At 40.2% G+C, this 21,997-nt stretch overlaps 1 non-coding gene across 1 annotated transcript; it reads left to right on the forward strand.

The window, feature by feature from the left end:
- The first annotated feature begins 7,869 nt into the window (after positions 1–7,869).
- LOC118630310 lies at positions 7,870–7,973 on the forward strand. Its single transcript, XR_004959559.1, has one exon. It is a non-coding gene; the product is annotated as a U6 spliceosomal RNA (small nuclear RNA).
- Positions 7,974–21,997: the final 14,024 nt, after the last annotated feature.

The following is a 21,997-nucleotide window of genomic DNA, read 5'->3' on the forward strand; positions in this document are numbered from 1 at the left end:
ATAAACTCAAAATGGATTAAAAAATAAATAAATAAATAAATAAATAAATGTAACCCATGAAACCATAAAAATTCCAGAAGAAAATGTAGGCAGAAAAATCTCAGTTATCATATGTAGTGGAATTTTCACTGATACCTCACCTAGGGCAAGAGAAACAAAGGAAAAAAATTAATCAATGGGATTACATCAAACTTAAAAGCTTTTGCACAGCAAAAGAAGCCAGCATCAAAATGAAAAGGGAACCCACTCTTTGGGAGAACATATTTGTGCCAACAATACATAGGATAAGGGGTTAATATCCAAAATATATGGAGTACTCATACACTCAACAAAAGGCAGACAAACAATCAAATTAAAAAATGGGCAGAGGATCTGAATAGACACTTAAAATAAGACATACAAATGGCCAGGAGACATATGAAAAAATGCTCAACATCACTAATCAGCAGAGAGGTGCAAATAAAATAAAAATCCACCTGCTCTTTTTCTCAGAGCTCCTTTCTCATTGGCACCAGAAAGAGATATCACTTTGTTCTTGCCAAAACAGTGGCCATCAACAAATGCTGGCAAGGATGTGGAGAAAAGGGTACTATAGTACACTGCTTGGTGGTAATGCATACTGGTGCAGCTACTATGGGAAAAGTTTTTTGAAATGATTCCTCAAAAAACTAAAAATGGAACTGCCCATGGACCCAGTGATTCCACTTCTGGGAATGTATCCTAAGAAGCCTGAAACACCAATCAGAAAGAATATGTGTACCCCTATGTTCATAGCAGCACTATTTACAATTGCTGAGATCTGGAAACAGCCCAAGTACCCATCAGTAGATGAGTGGATAAAAAAGCTGTGGTACATTTACACAATAGAATACTATGCAGCTGTAAGAGAGATCTCCTACCCTTTGAGATGACATGGAGGGGCCTGGAGAGTATTATGCTAAGCAAAATAAGACAGTCAGAGAAAGAACATAATGGATCTCACTTATTTGTGGAACATAATGAACCAAATAAGCTGTCAACAAAAAGAGATGCAGAATCATGGAAGTAGGGAACAGACTGACAAACCTCGGAGGGAATGGGAGTGGTAGGGGCAGGAAGAGATAAAGCAAAGAACTTACATGCATATATGCACAACTGATCAACAGGGACACTAGGCTGGGGAAGGCAGGAGGGGGTTGGGAATGGGAAGAAAGGGGTCAATGAGGATAGAAGGGGGACATCTGTAATACTTTCAACAATAAAAAATAAATAAATAAATAAATTGAGGTGAGGTAGAGCAAGCCCAATTAGAGATACTTTCTGAATTATAGACTTTCATATTGTTTATAGTTTTGACAAAAGCACGTACTGCTTTTTAAACTATATTAAAATACTTTAACAAATGACTGTAGGGGAAGGGAGTCCTCCCAAATTACTTATTGATCATGGTGAAATTATGCAAAGTGTCCAGAGCACAGAGAAAGAACAGACCACCGTTAAATGTGATAATTAGGAAAGACTTCATAAAGGAAGCTCCCTTGAGCTGGTCCTTGATCTACAGGAAGGTTTTTGATGGGTAAAGATGGGTGGGGTTGGGGGCATGGCAGAGTTCCAGGTGCAATATGACTTAAGCAAAGATACAGTCTTTAAAATGGGTATGATATGTTGGATGTTCCAGTATATATTGTTGCATCCCAAATTAAACTAAAACTTGGTGACTTAAAACAACGATGATACATTTTCCTCTCACAGTTCTGCGGGCTGAGTAGGGTTAGGTAGGTTGGCAGTTCTCACTTGAGGGCTCTCACGTGGGTGCAGTCAGGAAGTGGATGGGGCAGGAGTCATCTCAAAGTTTCCTCATTCCTGTGCTTGTTGGTTGATATTTACAGGGAACCTTGCTGTTGTGACCTGGGCTTCCTGACTCCACGGTGACTGGATTTTGAGAGGAAACAGGCTGACACTGCATTATCTGTTATAATCCAGCCTCAGAAAGCAGATAGCATGACTTTTGCTATAGTTGGAGCCCCACTCAGATTCAAGGGAAGAGACCATAGTTGCCACCACTACCCATCCCCAATGGAAGAAATGTCAGTGTCACACTGTAAGGAGAGTGTGTGGAATGGGAGATCTTGCCATGAGTTCTCCAGTTGGCCACAGTTCCCAGCACTCTGAAGTCTCTTCTGACAGGAGCCACCTTCTCCCATCTGCACCCATAGGCCTTGGAATTTGCATCTCCTACACACAAGAAGAGCAGAGGATTTGGAGGAAACAGGTCACTATGATGCTATCTTACAGAGGAAGAAGACATTAAATAATAAAAACAGTAGGTCCTAAAGCTGTTGCTTTTACTCATTAACTCTGCTGCTCAATTCAGAAAAATGTTGCCTAAGTGTGATTGACAGGAGTCCTCCATATTCTGCCCTAAGCATTCAGTCTTCAGGATGCTCTGATTGGTTATCAATTCTTATAGGACCAGATTCTCCTGTGCCTGGGAGGAAATTACTAGGCCAAGAAAGGTAATTGAACTTTTTGAGAATACCAAGTTACCACTTCAGGGTTACTAACTGATATTTCTCCACCTGAACAAAGGACATAGATGACCTGGGAATCAAGTCTGATTTGACCGCCGACTCACTCACTTCCCAATACTCTGTTTCCTAGTGTGGCGCTGCAGAACCAAATGAAGGGAAGGGGGCTGGGGTGGGCGGTGAAGTCTAGCCGGACTAGCAATGTGAAGCTTCACCACAGTCATTCCTAGCTCCTCTCAAGTCCTGTTAAGAGATTGTCAGGCTATGAAAATTGTAGCATTAGCCTGGTTTTTAAAGTAGTCCCCTACCCCCCACCACCAACTATTATTATTTTCCTGGTCAACCTGTCAAAATCCACCTGCTGGTTTTCTCAGAGCTCCTTTCTCATTGGCACTAGACAGAGTCATTTTCCCTAATACTATGTAATTTAGTAGAGGCTGTGTCAATTGCATGAAATATTTCTGATCTCCATAATTAAGACGCTGCTGGTCTGACAGCTTTGCTCTGTTACTCTCCCGCAGCTAGTCACAGGGATGTAGAAAGACATTAAAAAAGAGTACGAAAGTAAAAATGGCATGCTGTTCTCCTCCCTAAGGGCCATCTCATGGCTATCACCAGCCTCCCTAGACTCCCTCTTATAGAGTTTCATTTATGACTTTTTCAAAAGCAGGAGAGAGCCCTGGCCACTTTGGCTCAGCAATTAGAGCATCGGCCCATGGACCAAAGAGTTGCAAATTTGATTCTGGTCAAGGGCACATACCTCGGTTGCAGTTTGGTTCCTGGCCCTGGTCAGAGTCATGCAGGAGGCAACCAGTTGATGTGTCTCTTTTACATCAATGTTTCTTTCTTTCTATCTATCTATCATCTATCTATCTATCTATCTATCTATCTATCTATCTATCTATCTATCTATCTATCTATCTAGATCTCCCTCCCTCCCTCCCACTCCATCTGAAGATAAATGGGAAAAAAAATATCCTTGAATGAGGATTTAAAAAAAAGCAGGAGAGAGACTGTGCCAAGGTTCTCCAGACTATCTTCTCTCCACTCCTAGAAAGCATATACCCTGTTTTCTTTGGATTTAGAGAAAATCCAGATTGCCCCTTCTTATGACTTGCCTTTGAGGTCAAATTTAAATTTAGGTCAAATAACTGAATAATCAAAGTCAGAGGTCAAAGAGACATTTAGAGGTGAGAAGTAGCAGAACATTGCAGTTGGTGGCAAGGAACCTTTGATCATGTACTTCGTTTTCCTTTATTTTTGGAAAGAGAAGGATTCACCAAGGTTGCCATATATTCAACTCTTTTATCTTGCCTTTTGCTAGTTTGACAATATATTCAGGTGTAGCCTATAAAAAGTCTCACTTGATTCTCACAATACTTCTATTAAGCAAAAAAAATTTATCATTCTTTTAGAGATTAGGGAAATGAGGTGTAAGAAAACCATCTTGATAGACTGAATTATGATGCTACAACAGATTTACCCTCAACTCTAAGTGGTTTAATAGAACAAAGGTTTATTTCTCCTCACAGTATGAATGACACAGCAGTTGACCCAGTTGCGCAGAGGTGGGATGGTAGTATCTGCTTCATATAGTCATTCAGGTACCCAGGCTTATGGAGGCTCAAAGATATTTTAGCTGCATCCTGTGTAACTTGCAGTCTTTCAACCTCTCAGAGAGAAGAGGGGAAAAAAAGCATAATCACCCATGGCTTTTACGCTGCTTCAGTCCAGAAATGACACACATTTTTTCAGCTGCATTTCATTAGCTAGTACCAGTCATGTGTCCTCACATAACTGTAAGGGGAACGAACTGTAGAAGAAATGAAATATAGGGCAAGCATTACTATCACTCTTTACGAGGTAATCATTTGCCCATTATCACATAGTTATAAGTGGCAAGATGGGCATGTAGACCCAAGCTGTCTGACTCTAGAACCCATGTTCTCAACCACTGCATTTTTTTTTCATGACTTCATCTTACCATTTTGGGAATAGAAGTGGCCATTTTCTCCAGACTGTCTTCTCTTGGTGTGGGAGACAGCTGCAACATGGTGGGAACATCCCTGGACTTGAGACAGATGGGTTTGCATATCCATTTTGCCACTTACTGGTTGTGAGACTTTGGACAAGGCCCTTAGCCTCTCTGCTAAGAACAGTTTTACCATCTACAAAGTAGGGGTGAATAAAGTTCATTTAGATCATTATGAAGATGAAAATACAAGAATCTTCATGACATATAATATCCCCTTAACAAATGTAAGTTTGAATTCTGACCATTTTTTCTTCCTTCCCCTCTTTCTTTACACAAGTGCCTTCCTAGGATGTGAGTACTTCCATACCAAGACCTTTCACTCAAAGCTCTTGTTGAAAACTGGCCAAAGGAAAGACATCAATGACCTGATCCCAACACTTTTAGCATTAAAGTTCTGATTCTGTTACCAGCCCTTTTCCTGATATCAGCAGTTTTCTTCATGTGTTGCTTAGCACAACTCATTCATGACTTCAGGTCAAAGGAAAGGATAATGTCACAGTGGAATTAAAAGTTGTGACTTAGGAGCCATTTTGCATTTAAAAACACTGTAAATATTGGAACCTCTCTAGGAGGCAAATGTCAAGGCACATTAATATGGAGTGGACACCAATGCCTTCAGGTATCAACCGAGAAAGCCCATTTTGTTTATCATTGTAGCCTCTTGTAAACTCTGAAAATAGGTTCTTTATATTATTTTAATGTTATTTAGAAAAAAATTAAATATCTATTAAAGCAACCAGGTAATAAGAAAAACAGTCTTATTTGGAAATTTAATGGGCTATTTTCTCCTGGAAAAGGACAGTTCCTGTGAGAAGGTGCATAAACTCTTTCAGAAGGCCCCTGGGTAATTGTTTGGGAGAGTATTGGTAGAGATAATTTATAATCTAGAAGTCAAAGTTCATGGCAAGAGTAATGAGCTTCCTTGAAGCAAGTCTCCTTTTTCAAAAGGAGCCTGAAGCGCCACAATTTTTGTTTCTTACTTTGCCTTTCTTGTTAGCATTGCAAACCTCCTGACACACTGTTGCAGTCTTGGACTCTGGCCTCAGACAGATGTGGGTTTCACATCTAGCTCAGCAAACTGCTCGCTGTGGGGCCTTGCACAAGTTACAGAAGTCTCTGAGCACCTGTGTCCTCATATGTGGAATTGCATCTTGATTATTAAATGAAGGATACAAATGGCGTACCTGTTATGTTTGACACCTGGAACAGATCATTTTTAAACTCACTCCTCTAGATGATAAATTATGTTGAGTAATAATAATTGTCTTAATTTACCCTTTAGTCTTAAAGTAATAATTTAAAAGAATAAGTGTAATTTTTAAGAACTAAATGTACATTTTGTATTGAAGAATTTGTTACTCCAAAATATGCCTCTTTGGCATAGCGATTATTTTAGTCTAATCATTTTTAAAGAAACAGCAGGAACAGGAGAAGCTCTGAAAAAAGGTAGAAGTTATCTTTGTGTAAGAGGCACGTGTATAAGGGAAATCTCCATTTGTAAGGGTGTCTTCCTCACTGTACTGGGAAAAGAGGATGACCAAAATTTTAGAAGCTCTTATCAATGAAGAAAGAACCAACAAATCTGCATTAAAGTCATAACTTTGTTTACTGTGCTTTCCTGGTTACCCTTCTCCCCCAAAGTGGCTACCCAAACCCCAACATCTTTCTTTTGTCTTTAGCTGCAGATGGTATTTAAGGTAGTGACTTGGGCCACTTCAGAGTTACTCACTTTTCCTTGATATCTCTCATGTATACAGGACGTGTTCATGTCCTTAAACTTGTTTGTTCTTCTGTTCATCTGTCTTTGTATTACGTGGTGTCCCAGCTAAGAACCTAGAAGGGTAGAGGGAAAGCTATTTTTCCTCCTCCACAGTTTGAACTAAAATATGCAGTTACTAAACAATTGCACCTTGTAGTTTTACTGTTTTAGGTTTTATTTATTTATTTATTTTTTAGTACGTGCCCCTAGCGGGAACCAAACCCAGGACTCTCTGGTCCGCAGGCCGATGCTCCAACCGCTGAGCCAAACCTGCCAGGGCTGTTTTAGGTTTTAAACTTCAATTAAAAAAACAAATAGGCCTGGCCAGTGTGGCTCACTGGTTGAGCATTGACCCATGCACCAAGAGGTCACTGGTTCGATTTCTGGTCAGGGCACATGCCCAGGTTGTGGGCCAGATCCCCATTGGGGGGCATGCAGGAGGCGGCCAGTCAGTGTTCTCTCTCATCGATGTTTCCATTTCTCTCTCTCTCTCAAATTAATAAAGAAAAAAAATTTTTTTTAAATGGTCACGTAGAATGATTGAATTAAATTAATCCAGTTTTGTTTCTTTATCTTTAGTACTATCGTGGTTTATTTATGTTTACTGTTTAGGTGTAGGGATATGTCCTACCACAAGGGTTGGAGACACAAACGATGCCTTAAGTGAGCTAGAACAATTCCTAACCATTATGAACTTACTCTTTTTTTTTTAATCCTCACCCGAAGACATTTTGAATTTATCTTCAGATAGAACAGGAAAGAGAGAGGGAGGAAGAGAAACATTGATGTGAGAGAGACACATCGACTGGCTGCCACCCACACAACTCCATGGGGCCAGGGACAAACTGCAACCAAGGTATGTGCCCTTAGCGGGAACTGAACCCGGAACTCTCTGGTCCACAGGCCTACCCTCTAACTTCTGAGTCAAACTGGCCAGGGCTATGAACTTACTCTTAAACAAACCTTTGAAGCTGTGTCCACATGTGTCAGGGTTGACTATTTAACTAGGGCTTCTCTGGATTAACTTCTATTTAGAATATAATGTTTATTAAGAGATAAGTAATAAACATTTGCTAATTTGAAGTATTACATAATAAATAGTACATATACATATTATATAATAAACATATACATCTATAAGTTTATATAGACATACTATATAATATATATATATAGTAAGAATTTATCATTTTTGAAGATAGATCAACCAAAGATGTTTTAGGGAAGAGCATTTTAGCATTGAATTATTTAGAATTGTGGGCATATGGTGATAAGAAAAAGTAGACAGACTTGGCTTAATTGTTTTTTTTTTTAATTCTTTACAGACAATGCACCTTCTATTGTTGTACCAGAGCCAGCCACTCCTACTGCCCTGCCCCAGTATATCACTGTGAAGTTCCTAGCATATAGTAAGCACTCAACATGCCTCAACGGCTATCATTTCTCTACAGTCTTTTAAAACCAGAGAGATTCCTACAGTCTTACTTCTGTGTTGCAGAGAGAGAGAGAAAAAAAAACAAAGACATGGAAATATGATTTAATTTCCCAATAAAGAAGTTATCATTATCATGCTCACTTCGGCAGCCCATAGACTAAAATTGGAACGATATAGAGATTAGCATGGCTCCTGCTCAAGGATGACCTGCAAATTCATGGAGTGTTCCATATTTTTAATAAACAGTTTTAAGAAAAAAGAAAGATCATTATCTTTTGAAAAGAGTAATGTTTTTCTGTAATAATAGCTATGGATACTTTTTAATTTAAAAATGCACCCACTTATAAAAGAGCATACAAAAGGCAATAAAAGCCTTTGTAGTCATGTTATCCAAAGACAACAATAATTATTTATTGATCACTTACTATATGCATCCCAGGAGCTGCACATGTACCATTATTTTAATTTTTATTATGAAGCAGGTTCACTTTTTTTTTTTTTACTGTTTTTTGGTTTGTTTTCTTTTGTTTACAGAGCAAGTAGCCAATGGTTGTAAGCCTGAGCTCAGTGGCAAACTGGTATTCAGATACAGCTCTATTTGAATAAAAGCTGAATCTCTTAACAACTCTGCTATTTTATACCTTTATCACCTCACTTCTAGGAAGATAGTCAAAGGAAATAGAATTGTTTTCAGAGATTTATGAATGCGGATATTTATCACAATGATAGTTGTAAAAACATTTATGTTCATGGAAGAAAGATGAGGAGGAAACAATAATACATTATCAGTGGTTAACTCTTAGTTGCTGAATTATTGATTTCATTTTATTGTATATATTTTCAGTATTTTATGAAATTTCTATAATAAGAATGTGAAATCCTCTAAAAATTTTAATAAACTTATTTTTTAAATGTTGGATTATTATGCTAAGTGAAATAAGCCAGTAAGAGAAAGACAAACACTATATGATCTCACTTATATGTGGAATCTAATGAACAAAATAAATTGATGTACAAAATAGGAACAGATACATGAAACAGACTAACAGCTGTCAGAGGGGAGGGAGGTTGGGGGACTGGATGAAAGAAGGTGAAGGGATTCAGAAGAAATAAAATATATGCATAACACATAGACACAGACAACAGGGTAGTGATACCCAGAGGGAAAAATAGGTTAGAGTAGGTGGAGGTGGGCAAAGAGGGGAGAAATGGGGACAGAAAGAGACTTGGCTTGGGGTGATGGGTGTACAAGGCAGTGTACAGATGAGGTTTTATCAAGTTGTACACTTGAAACCTATACCTGAATAAATTTATTTTTTTTAAAAATATGGAGACATAATTAATATGTCTCAATAAATATTTATTGAATGAATAAATGAGAACCCCAACCCCAAAATTAGTGAATCTTCAACTCATCTATCACTGAATCCTGATCTTTCATACACAGTTTGTTTAAAATATTCTGTATAGCCCTGGCCAGTCTGGCTCAGTTGATTGGGTGTCGATCCGGGCACCAAAAGGTTGCCGGTTCGATTCAGGGCACAGGCCTGGGCTCTGGGCTCAATCCCTAGTGGGAGGCGTGCAGGAGGCAGCTGATCAATGTTCCATTTGCATCAGTGTTTCTCTCTCTCCCTCTCCCTTCCTCTTTCTCTAAAAATCAACAAAAAAATCTTTAATGATACTACTACTACTAATAATAATAAAATGTTCTGTACAGCTCACACTTTCCAACAGTGTCTGGACTAGGCTGTAATTAAATGTCACTTTATTGTCTTCTTTCATGTCTCCTTTAACCCTCAGCTGTTAGTGGCTTTAATTCTACCAATTCTTGTATTGCTCCTAATCTTCCCAGGGAGAAGGCATTCATTTACTAGCTTGACTGCTTTTTTTTTTTTTTTTTAAAAAAAAGGACATCCAATTTCTTTTTCTCAGGAAATTAATGAAAGAAATATTTACACAGCCCAACTTTTCCCAACCAGAAGGAATATTTTTTCCCCATCTCTTAAAACTTTCTTCCTGTCACTAGCTCTCTCCAGAAATTTTGGACGTGGATAGCAGTTTTTATCACAAGCATAAGCTTCCTGGATATCCGGGCAATAATATGTTAGCTGTGGGATCCTCAATATGTCTCATCACCTAGAGTCACTGTCTCATCTATAAATGAAAACACAAAGTCATTGGGCTTTAAAGCCCATGCCTAGATTTAATCCTCCAGTAAAAACAGAACAGTAAAGGAATGGGTATTCATTCTTCTGGTCCCAATGCTGAAGGAGGATGTAAATAGATTGACTCTCTGAATGGTACCTGAGCAAGGGGCTTACAGTGTAGAGGTTTAATGTAGTATTGAGGAAAGATGTTGAATTTAGAAAAAAAAAATTTTTTTTTTGTATCCTCACCGGAGGACATTTTCTCCACTTTTTGTTCAGGTAGAGTGGGAGGGAGAGAGGAAGAGAGAAACATCGACGTGGACAAACTGCAACCGAGGTACATGCCCTTAGCGGGAACCGAAACCGGGTCTCTCTCTGGACCGCAGGCCACGCTCTAACCGCTGAGCCAAACCGGCCAGGGCTGAATTTAGAACTAAATAACCCCAAAAGGAGGCTTGTCTGTAATTCATTAGCTACATGGCCTTGAGCAAGTCATGTAAACTCCTGATTGCTTTTCAGATTTTCTCTTTGTCTTGGTATTCTGTGGTTTCTGTACAAAGTATTCAGATGTGGATTTCTTTTTGTTTATCCTGCTTAGGAATGGTTGAAATTTTTGTGAGTGGTATCTTGCATTGGTTTTGGAAAATTCTCAGCCATTTAATATTCAAATATTGCCTTGGGCAAAATGATGTAAGCTCTGGGAACGGCTTTAAAATACAACAACAAAGACATAAAGAGAAAGAGAGAATGAAAAAAATGCAGCAAAATCTTGATAGTCATGGAATCTGGGTGACAGGTGTATGGGGTTTATAGTACTATACGCTCTACATTTTTCTTTCATGTATATTTAAATAATTTTATAATAAAAAATAAAAAAGATATGAGAGATGAAACAGCGATTCTCTTTTTCTCTTGGATCTTTAATGGAGTACACATCAGACCTCATTCTATCCTCACCCGAGAATATTTTTCCATTGATTTTTAGATAGCATGGAAGGGAGGGAGGGAGAGAAAAACATCTATGTGAGAGAGACACATTGATTGGTTGCCTTCTTCATTACCCTGACCAGGGCCCTGGGGATGGAACCTACAACCCAGGTATGTGCTCTTGTCTGGGAATTGAGACCTCAACCCTTTGGTCTGCAGGCCAATGCTCTACACTGAGCCAAACCAGCCAGGGTTCCTCCAAGTATCTTAATGCTAATATTTTCCATATGTGACATTCTTGGCAATTTCTTCTGACCTATTTTTAGTTCATTCCTTCTGTACACAATTATATTTAATTTGTTACTGAGTGCTTAATTTTGGTTATTATAATTTTTATTTATAGACATTCTTGTGGGTATTTTTCTTTTTCAAATATGTTAGGTTACTTTCTCCAGGAATTTTTTTAAATCTCCTTTCTCCAGCTTTTGAAACAACAACACAGTGGGTATAATTGTTTTATAGCCTGGGTCTCATAATTCTGACATCAGAAATATCTGAAAGTCTATTGGTGTTATCTGTTTGTTCTATTATAAAAGGTTCTTGTTCATGGTTCCTTGCTTGTGTGCTTGATTATTTTTTACTATGTGCTGCTCTTATATTTGAAAAATTATACATGAGATCCTTCGGGGTAAAGGACAAAGGTGTTTTCCTCTAGAGAGGATATGCATTCGATTCTGCCAGGTGCTCAAAGGCATTGCCAATTTGGGACCACTTTAAAATAAATTCAGAAGTTGCAACTTTTGGGACCAATTAAATTCAAAGATGTGAATGTAGTTTGTTGCAAATTTGAGTGAACTTGCTACAACTTTTAGTCTTTCCCTCCTGGACCTAGGGCTCAGCAACAAAGCAATTTTCTTGTACCCCTGAAGTGTGGGAAAGATATAACCCTTTGGTGCCCCAACTTCTTTGGAATAAAGGGGTTTCTTCTTAGGGAATCAGTCTTGGACAGGATTGTGCTTTGATCTCCTTTCCTTGGGAGATCAACAACACTGAGGAGGTTTGGGAGGTCGGGTAAGCATTAGTGCATTCTCTTACCTTCCTGAAAAAAATAATCTAGGTCCCATTTTATCATATGTAAGATGGAGCTAATACTGTTTCACTCAGAGTTGTAAGTATTAAACGAGATTTAAAATGCCCTTTGTAAATTGTAAATCACAATATAAACTTACTCTGGAACTCTGTTGCATGCATTATTTGGAGAATATGTATATTTTACAATGTTGTGTCCCATATATTTCATAAGATTTTCAAAGGATCCACTGACTTTCAAAATAGGCTTAAAATACAATTGAAAATAGAAATTATTATTAGATATCAAACGAGTATAGGAAAAGGGCAGCAGATTCTGCTAGTGCTTATTCATTTAGATATTACTGGATTTCAGAATATCTGCCAATTACCAAAATAATGATTATTTGCTCAGTAATATCTTTTTCTTTCTTTCTTTTCTTTTTTTGGTTTTCTTCTAAACTACACTTTGTGTGAAGTTGGAGAGAAAAAACTTGTATTCCAAATAAATGTATTGGTCCTAGTTCAAGTTTATCATCCAATAGGAAGAGCATTTTGTTTCTTTCATAATTTATTTCTTGCAGGTTTCTGTTCATGGGTGCACAGGCTCTTAGAATGTTAGAGCTGGCTGGATCTGCACAGATCATATCACTTACCTCTTAATTTACATTTAAGGACACTGAGGAAAGGACAAAGATAAATTTATTAGGATAATAAATGCAGCCAATATTCCGGAGGCTTTCTGCTAATTAAAATGCTGCTTTCGCCCTGGCCGGTTTGGCTCAGCGGTTAGAGCGTCAGCCTGCGGTACAGAGAGACCCGGGTTTGGTCCGCTAAGGGCATGTACCTCGGTTGCAGTTTGTCCCCGGCCCTGGTTGGTTGTGTGGGTGGCAGCCACCTGGTGTGTCTCTTTTGCATCGATGTTTCTCTCTCTCTCTCTCTCTCTCTCTCTCTCTCTCTCCCCCTCTCCCTCTCCCTCTCCCTCTCCCTCTCTTTCTCTCTCTCCCTCTCTCTCCCTCCCACTCTATCTGAATAAAAAATGGAGAAATGTCCTCGGGTGAGGATAAATAAAATAAAATAAAATAAAATAAAATGCTTCTTTCCTCTAAAAAAATAAAAGTAGCCAGCTGAGTCTGGCATGTCCCCTGTTCCTCCCCAACACACACATACACCTTTCCTTTAGCATTACTAGCATTGTCCTTCGAGGCTCTGATTAAATGTGAAGCTTTCTTGACTCAGATGAGATGATCTATCTGAGTATACACAAAGGCTTCTTGATATACCAGAATTCCTACTATAACTTTTCACCCTTTTTTATAAAACAAGTCTTTCTAGAATCAGAGTAAAAGAGAAGTTAATGATGGGAAGCTTGAAAATGTGTACATTTATTTTCAAAGCTGAAAGTTGGCAGTTAGTTGGCTTTTTTCTTTCATTCAGCAAATACTTATTGAGTATCTTCTAATGTGTTCGGTACTGAGATTGCAATAATGAACAAAAGATGTATATGGTCTCTGTCCATTTCACCTTCTCTACACCATCACTTTAGTCACCATTATGTTTCATTTGGGCAGCTCCATTTATCTTCTAACTCCATGTATCGGCTGCTTGCACTCTGATCTCTCTTTGATCCATTCTTTACCCAATAGCCAGAAGAATCTTTTGATCATGTTTAAAGTTCCTCTTTAGAATCCTCAGGAGTTCCACTTTTAGAACAGTGATATGGGGAGCTCTGTGGACCCACTCCTCAGAGTGGACCCTGTGAAAGATTTATTTGATGTGAACCCAAAGAAGGAATTTATCTGCTGAGAAGGACTTTCCATGTTTAACTGAGGGCCCAAATTTTATAAAAAGAGTCACGGCGATTTGCTGACAGGGGCTCCTCTGGGAAGAACTTCAGATTGAACTCTTGGCTTCCTGCACTATGCCCTGCTTATTTACACTGTCTGAGTCAACCACTGTACCCAAGCCCTGGTTTCATCTTTCAACCAATGATCTGAGACATACCCCCAACCAATCACAACTTCACAATATATCCTCATTGCATATATATACTGACCAATCAGAACTGCTCCATAATGACCAATCAGAATGTATGATTCCAACTAATCAGAACTGTATGAATTTGGAAACTTAATTTGCATAAAAATGGACCAATTGGGAACTTGGTCAGGAAATTTACCTATAAAAGGTATCCTCCTCTTTGTCTCAATGGAGCACACTTTTGGTTTTGCAGTTTCCTATTTTGCAAACTTTTCACCTAAATAAAGTTTTTTCTTTTACCACACCTCTTTGGGAATTTTTTTCAACAACCCCAACCATTAAAATCTCTGGAAAGTGTCCTAAAGAAATATGGCAAATGAAACCTTTATTATTTTTTTACACTTAATTTAATTTTTTCATCACCATTTATTCCCTCTATGCCCTCTTCCACCTCTCCCCTCTCCCCTACAAGAACAAATCTTTTTTTAAAATAAAAACCTTTTTTTCTTCTTTATTGATTTTTAGAGAGAGAGGAAGGGAGAGGGAGAGAGGGATAGAAACGTTGATGAGAGAGAACATCGATTGGTCGCCTCCTGTATGCCCCCCCCACTGGGGAGCTGGCCCACAACCTGGGCATGTGTCTTGACTGGGAATCGAACCGGCGACCTCTTGGTGCATGGGTCGATGCTCAACCAGTGAGCCACACCAGCTGGTCGAAGAAATCTTTATTAAAAAAAAAAATCTAGTATACCATGATAAGAACAGCAAGGATCTGTGGCATAACTGATCCCTCACTGCGTCCCATCTCAGCTTGATGACAGAAGCTCTAATCTGGGAAGGTATTACCAAGAAAGTAGAGCTCCCTCTTTTCTCGGCTCCCAATCAAGGGATATAGAGGAACAATTGTGGGGAAGGGAAAAATTCCCCTTTCCCTCCTCTGGTTCTTTTGTCTGGCCAAATAAATCAACAGGAAAAAGACTAACAAGAGAAAATAAAATTTAATCGTATGTGTATGGGAGCCCCTCATACATGAGAGAATCAGAGATAGAAAGAGGAGTGAGGTATATAAGACATTCTGAGCTAGGGATGAGGTAATGCACCTTGGGGGCTTTAAAGGGTCATTGCAGGATAAGAAAAGGCAGATGTTTAGTAAATAGAAGTTTGCCCTGCCATATAGGTGGGTCAAAAAGGAATTATCTCTGATAATCTCTTAGTATGGGCAAGGCTCCTAATTCAAATTCTAGGTAGTTAAGTGGAGGGGCAGAAGTTTCTCTTGAGCCTGGAGCTAAATACGTCTATACCTTAAAATAATCTGTACACCACTGAACCACATCTTGGGGTGGCTTATTCTGAACCCCCACACAGGCCACCAGCATTTCTCATCCTCTGGCTCTGGTGATTGTGGCTGAGAGTTCCGGGGCTCCATTCTTCCACTCAGGTCTCACATATAGGTGGAGGCCCTCCAACGCGTGGCAGGCCAAGAACCCTAGGGACCAGATAACTCCTGTTCAAGTTTGCTTATAGAGTGGTTTCAAAGAGATTTTAGATAAGCATAGGATACAGGATTTTGGAACTCAAGTTCTCTAACATAAGGGTGCAAATATGCAAAGCCTACCAGGGGAAAGTGTGGTTGCTATTGGTGGACTAAAGGGGTTCACTTGACTGTGCACATCAAAGCCAAATGAGATAGGAACAGGAGTTTGCAGCCAAGAAAGTAAGGATTTATTAATGAAGGTGATGTTGCCATGCCCAGGGTCACAGGTGAGCTGATGCTCAAAGACCTGACTCCCCAGTGGCTTCCAGGAGATGGATTACATAAGGAAAAAAAATAATCATTAATCATGGTGATTAAAGGAGTTAGAGTCATGGTCCCTACTGATTGGTTAGTGCTTCGTGTTCTGATATCAGCCAGAGTCCTGTCTGATTTTGTATGGATTTGTTTGATTGGATTGTTTCACTTTCCTGGGTCCAGAGCTAAAACACAACTGATGCCAAGATATTGTCTTTAGTTTGATTGAAAATGGTGTCTCTGTAGTCAATAGATCTAGGACCTTCTCCCTAAGACTACTGGATGCTGAAGATGCTCAAGAGGTTCCTGTCAGCACCCAGGAGTCTTAGGAAAATGATTAAGCAAGAGAGAGGGAGGTGGGTGAGTCAGTGTGCTGGGTGAAGCCAGTTTGAGTCAAAGTGTTATTGGGGAATTGTGCAGATTGCCCTTCTCCATTGTTAGTGACAGTAGGGTTCTTGTGGTGCTGCTGGAATAACCATTTCTGGAGGCCCCCATGGGAGGATGAAATGTGGTAGAAAGCTTTATTTGTGTGGAATTACATCCCTCACTTTGCAAGGTCCCATTTTCCTTAAACCAGTTCTGAAAGAGGTGTAGCTGGGGATTCAGCAGAGCTAGAAGCAAGGCCAATGTCCAAAGTTTCCATTCGAGGGTGGAGCTGGGTCTGGTGTAGCATCAGGCTAGTCATAGTCCATCAGTCCATTGTGTGGGGGATCCACATGGCTGTGGGCCCTGTGGGAGAGTACAGAGCATGAGAGCCCCAAAAGCCAGAAATCGGATGTGGGCAGCAAGAGCAAGAGAGAGAACTTCCTTGTTCAGGCTTATATATCAAATATTCCTGCATTGCAGTGGCCATGCCTATTCTGACCAATGATCTGTTTCTAGGTGTGACTGACAGGTAAGACTCTTCCCTATGTCACCCAGATTTTAGTGGGCATGTGTCTATTTGGCCTTCCCTTTGCTCCTTTCCTGTTAATTAGTAACTGGGTTAATTACAATGATATGAAAAGGAGAAAAAATCCAAATAAAGGGCCAGATTAAAGAAAATAATGTTTCTATGCAGTTACATTACTTCTCAGGAGCCACCCTTCTTCACTCCGAGGACTGGGGTTCCAGAGGAGCAAACGATCCCTCCTGTTGCTGTCAGCCTTCCAGATCCAGTTCTGCCTTGCCCCACCCTATCAAAGGTCTGGAATGTTCTTCCCCATGCCCATCCATCTGGTGAATTTCTGCTCACTGTGCAAGACTCTTTTTTCTCTGAGCCCTCCCTCTGCTGTAGAGGTGTGTTGCAGCTCCTAGAGATTCGTTGGTAATGAGCTGGTCCCAAGAAGAAAACAATTTCTAAGAGTTAATGAAAAGCTCCTTTTGTGTCTCCTACTTTAATTTGATCCTCTCAGCTTGAATCCCAGAGGAGGTTTGTGTGTTGAATTCTGAGGGTGAGAGAGTGTTTTTTCTCTTAGCTCTCAAAGGTCAGGCAGCAAGCCTTAGTCATGCTAATGGAGATCTAACCTTTCATAGAATCCAAGAGTTTTCCAGCTCAAGGGATCTTCCCCCCTCCCCAAGTCTTCCAAATAAGGCCGTTCTCTCTAAAGCACAGTGATAATTACTGTCCAAGTCAGAACTTTAACTCAGGTCTTTGATGCCCAGTGCTTTTTCTATCCACAACACCCTCATATAGTATCTGGATGTCTTGGTGGCTCTCCCGGCACCAACCACCATTCTTGGCACATAGTTGTTGTTGAACGGATAAATGAATAAAGCTACTCTACTGCCCAATTCTTCCTTTTCCCTCTAGAATAGTAGAGAGTAAAGAAAGCAAACAGACAGAATGTGTTTTGGGTTCTCAGGCAGCATTATCAGCATGAATGAATGACTTTCAGGATCTCTGCCACCCAAGTCATTCAATCAAGTGGAAATTGAATCTTGGAAGAACTATTGTCCATTCTTAGCACAATCCCTAAAGGATACAAAATCCTAGAATCCAGCTGCTAGAAAAGACTAAATCTGATCTGCTGTGTAAGCAATATCACGTAGGAAGGTGGAAGGTTAGATACATTTCCAAAATAAGGTAACTTTTCGTGGCTACCACATGTATCTGCTTAGAAACAGCAGGCTCCCAGGTAGCGTTAGGGTGTGTTTGCTTAAAGTTGATAACTGATTGGATTCAGTGCTGCTGTGATTACTCAAGGGGTCAGAACTTCACTCTTTCAAAGTCCTGGAAGCAGGGCACTAGAGGATATCTGTTGTTTTCAGCTGCAGTGTACAAAAATTCACCCTCCTCCTATAAGAAGTCTACCTCTGGCAAACTCCCTCCTCCATTCCCCATGTCTGTGGCTTGGGCAAGGCTGGGCCAACAGAAGAGGCTTGGACTTCACACATGGCTAGTTAGTTATTCCAGAGTCAATGAGCCATAATGAAGGATCTTTATAAGACTCATGCAACAAAGATTCTCACTCTTTACCCTGGAGGTAAACTTGAGAGTTTATAGGGACTTGCTGCCATATTGCTACCACATACACCCAAGGCTGAAACCAGCATAACAGAAGACAGAGCCAAGAGATTCAGATGACTTTAATTGAATCCTGAATCTCCCGTAATTAGTTAGACAGACATGAACAGAGCAAGGACAATGGGCTAGGTACAGAAGGTCACCAGGGTGGAAAGCCCCAGGTGTCTAGCAATGAGCAAAACTGGAAGAATAAGGACCTTATCTCCAGGGTAACCTTTCCTCCCCTAGCATATTGCTGGCCATGTGGTGTGGACCCTCCCCTCACCCTCCTCCCCTGGCATGTCACTGCACATGTGGTAGGCCCCCTTAGAGGAGGAGCAAAGGGCTGAAGAGTGGCCTTATGTTACTCCCGTGTGGGCCCTTGCACAACCGCTCCCTTAAGCATTAACCCCTAGGATAACGTCTAGGCCTTAGTCGTTTCAGCTCCAGGCCCAGAAAAGCAACAAGGTCAGGAGGGGTGACACCATGGATGACATCGGGACCAACAGCATTGACTAATGACCCCCTGCCCTGATGCCGACCAATCAGTAGAGACCACAACCCTAAATGGACAACCTGAAAAGCTGATGAATATTCTATTGAGATCCTCCCCTGGGCCCGCCCTTAAAATCCCCACTCCTTAGGACAGAGGACCCAGCCTTTCCCAAGCAAAGGGTACGTTTCCCACACCCCTCTCTTTCCCTCCCCCCACTCCCAGGCATGTTACCTTTACATTTCTCTTTCATAAGCTCCAGGGGCTCCTTCTTTTGCTTCTGTAACCTGTGTCCTGAGCCCATTTCTTCTACCTCTGTGACTTTCTAAATAAACTTTCTCTTATAGCTTGAGTCTTGCCTCTGAATTCTTTCTTAGCCAGTACTCAAGTATGGAGATTGCTGAACAGAGGTCTGGTCTGATGCCACCAGTCTGGCACCTGGTGCCATTTTTGCAGCCAACAAATCCTGAAGCCAGCAATAGATCTAAGGGTTAAGATATGAACCCATAGTATCCCTTTTTGCTTAAGGCAGGTTTAGGCTGGGTTTTTCTGCCACTTGTAGTCAAGGGGGTCCAATTTGTGTAAGAACATTTCTCATCTCACTTCTTTCAGAGTGCTCTCCTGAATGATCTTCTATTGTACAGATAATAGACACCCAGGCAACAGGAAGACAAGCTAGTTCACTGTGGTCTTCCCTGATTTCTCCCCAATTTCCACCCTACCATCATTAGCATGATACTTTAAAAATGTAACTTGGGCTAAGAAACAAGTGTTTTATCCAAGATCACATAGCCAAGAGGTGCTGAAGCTAAAGCCATGGCCTGGGATTTTGGATTCAAATACTCTGCTGTCCATTTATTACACTTTTGATCATATTTGGAGCCACTGTTGACCCCCTTTTCTGGCTGAATCCATCTACTTTAGAGTTGTACTGTATATCGTAGCTGCTAATCTCATGTAGCTACTTAGATTTAAATTAATAGAAATTCAATAAAATTTAAAATCTTGTCCTCAGTTATTCTAGTCCCATTCCAAGCACACACTGGCCACATGTGGGTAGTGACTTCCATAATGGACAGTGAAGATATGGAGCATTTCCATTATCACAGCAGGTTCTGATGGATAGCACTGCTCTGGAGACAGATTTTCTTCTTTGTCCAAAGTCACTAGGGTCAGAAAACCTGATAGAATCTTTCCTCTCTTCAAATGGCAAGTGAGGACAATAAATGGATGGCCAATAGATGGATGATGAGCCATTCAGTCATCTATTCCGAACTTTCTAAACACTGAAATGGGAGTGATTGCTCCTAGCTCCTTATCTCTGGGATGCATAAATCTGAAACATGCTGCTTAGTGAGGGATGATTAATCTGTTGTTATATCAAGCCTCTTGAAGTTATTTTATAAATAAATATCGATTAAAACATGCATCTCTCTACCCTACTCTGCTCTACTATATGAATATAGATTTCTTGGGATTTTGAAGAATATGATGTTTTATTCTCAGGCTGGTGATTCATTAAGAATACATTTCTTAATGACATTTTCACAGATCATCATTTTCCAAGCAGGACCTATCTTCCTAGCTCTGGGCCCATTTCCCTTTCAGATGAAAACTATCTGGGAAAAAGATCTAATCATTTCAATTCAAAGAGGAAGTAAAGTTCTCCAACTGAAAATTTGTAGTGGATGTTCAAAATGGGAAATGATAACTGTGGTATAAAATAAACCTCTATTGGACAGAATATACAAATGAAAGATTACATTGCCACCTAGATACTACAAAGGAATTATTCTCTCTGGGTGGGTGGGGGGCTTTGATTTGTTGCATGTTAAATGAAAAAAAAAAAAAAAAAAGGTGAATGGATAACATACAGGACCATTTCTTTTTGATTTGACCTAAATAGTTTGTATTTGCAAACATTCCTTATTCACTTATGTGAAATAATTAGGGGAAAAACACACACACAATTTTCACAACATTGGAGAAGGAGGGGTCAGTTTTCAGCCCCAGTGCTCCCCAGTTGGATGGGTAATTTGGTATCAGAAGGTAGCCATGGCGACCATAAAAGTTACTCATGTGACTTAACGATGCAACTAATGATGCCCACAATTACTTAATTGCAGGCATGCTTAACTGCTTTTGCCATTTTTGGAGTGTGCTTATGGCTAATTGTGGCTGCAAGTGGGTAACTACAGGTGCAATCAGATTTGCTGACAGCAGGAGAGTAAACCACCCTTTCTGAAAAGGCGAGTTATAAAAGGAGGCCTGAAATTAATTCTTTCAAGTCCAGAGAGGATGGAGCAGCCTCCAACACAAAAACAAACACAAATCATGTAATTTTGAAGCAGAGGAAAGTTCGCTTGTCAGCTGATCTTCAGGCAGCGTCCAGCCCCATCTGAGCACCTTCCCCTTTTCCCTGAGGTTCTTCCACTTGGATTCCTGCTGCTGCCTCACCAGAGGGGCCTTTTACTTTCTCCTTACAACTAACTTGACAACTCCTGTGCCATCATGGAATAGGTACTTTTTTAAAAGACTTGTGATTGCCCTGGCTGGTTCAGCTTAGCAGTTAGTGTCATCCCTCAGATCAAAGGGTCACAGGTTCGATTCCCGGTAAAGGGCATGTATCTGGGTTGCAGGTTTGATCCCCAGCCCCTGTCAGGGTCATGCTGGAGGCAACCAATCGATGTGTCTCTCTCCCATCAATGTATCTCTCTCTCTTTCTCCCCCTCCTTCTCTTCCACTTTCTCTAAAAATAGAAAAATATCCTCAAGTGAGGATTAACCAAACAAAAAAGATTTTTAATTGATTTTTAGAGGGAGAGAAAGGGAGAGAGAGAGAGAAACAACAATGTGAGAGTCAGACATCATCACCTGGCTGCCTCCTGCATGCCGCCTACTGGGGATTGAGCCCATGACCCGGGCATGTGCTCTGACCTGGAATCGAACCAGCAACCTTTCGGTGCACAGAACAATGGCCAACCAACTGAGCCACACCAGTCAGTGCAGTACTATTTTTTAATGTTACACTGTCTGTATGGTCATTTACTTTACAAATACCTTACACATGGTGGTGTATATATGCAAATATATAAGCTCAGGCTTATATATTAGAGTGGTTAGTTTTAAGTTCTCTCATCAGGAATTAACACTCCAAAGGTGGCTACATAATATGTCAAATATTCTTATCAAAATCTCACTTGAAGGTTTTTAATTTATATAAAGAATGTTAGAAGCATTTACGAATAGGTAAACATAAGTGGTGGTCCAAGACATACAGTTGGTTAGAAAGACAGAGCCCCACTGTTCTTGCATGGATGACTATAAGGCTCCAGCAAGGTCAGTGGGCAGACTTTTTGTATAGTGATTGGGG

The sequence above is a fragment of the Molossus molossus genome, unplaced genomic scaffold (genome assembly GCF_014108415.1).
Source record: "Molossus molossus isolate mMolMol1 unplaced genomic scaffold, mMolMol1.p scaffold_m16_p_14, whole genome shotgun sequence".
Taxonomy (NCBI): domain Eukaryota; kingdom Metazoa; phylum Chordata; class Mammalia; order Chiroptera; family Molossidae; genus Molossus; species Molossus molossus.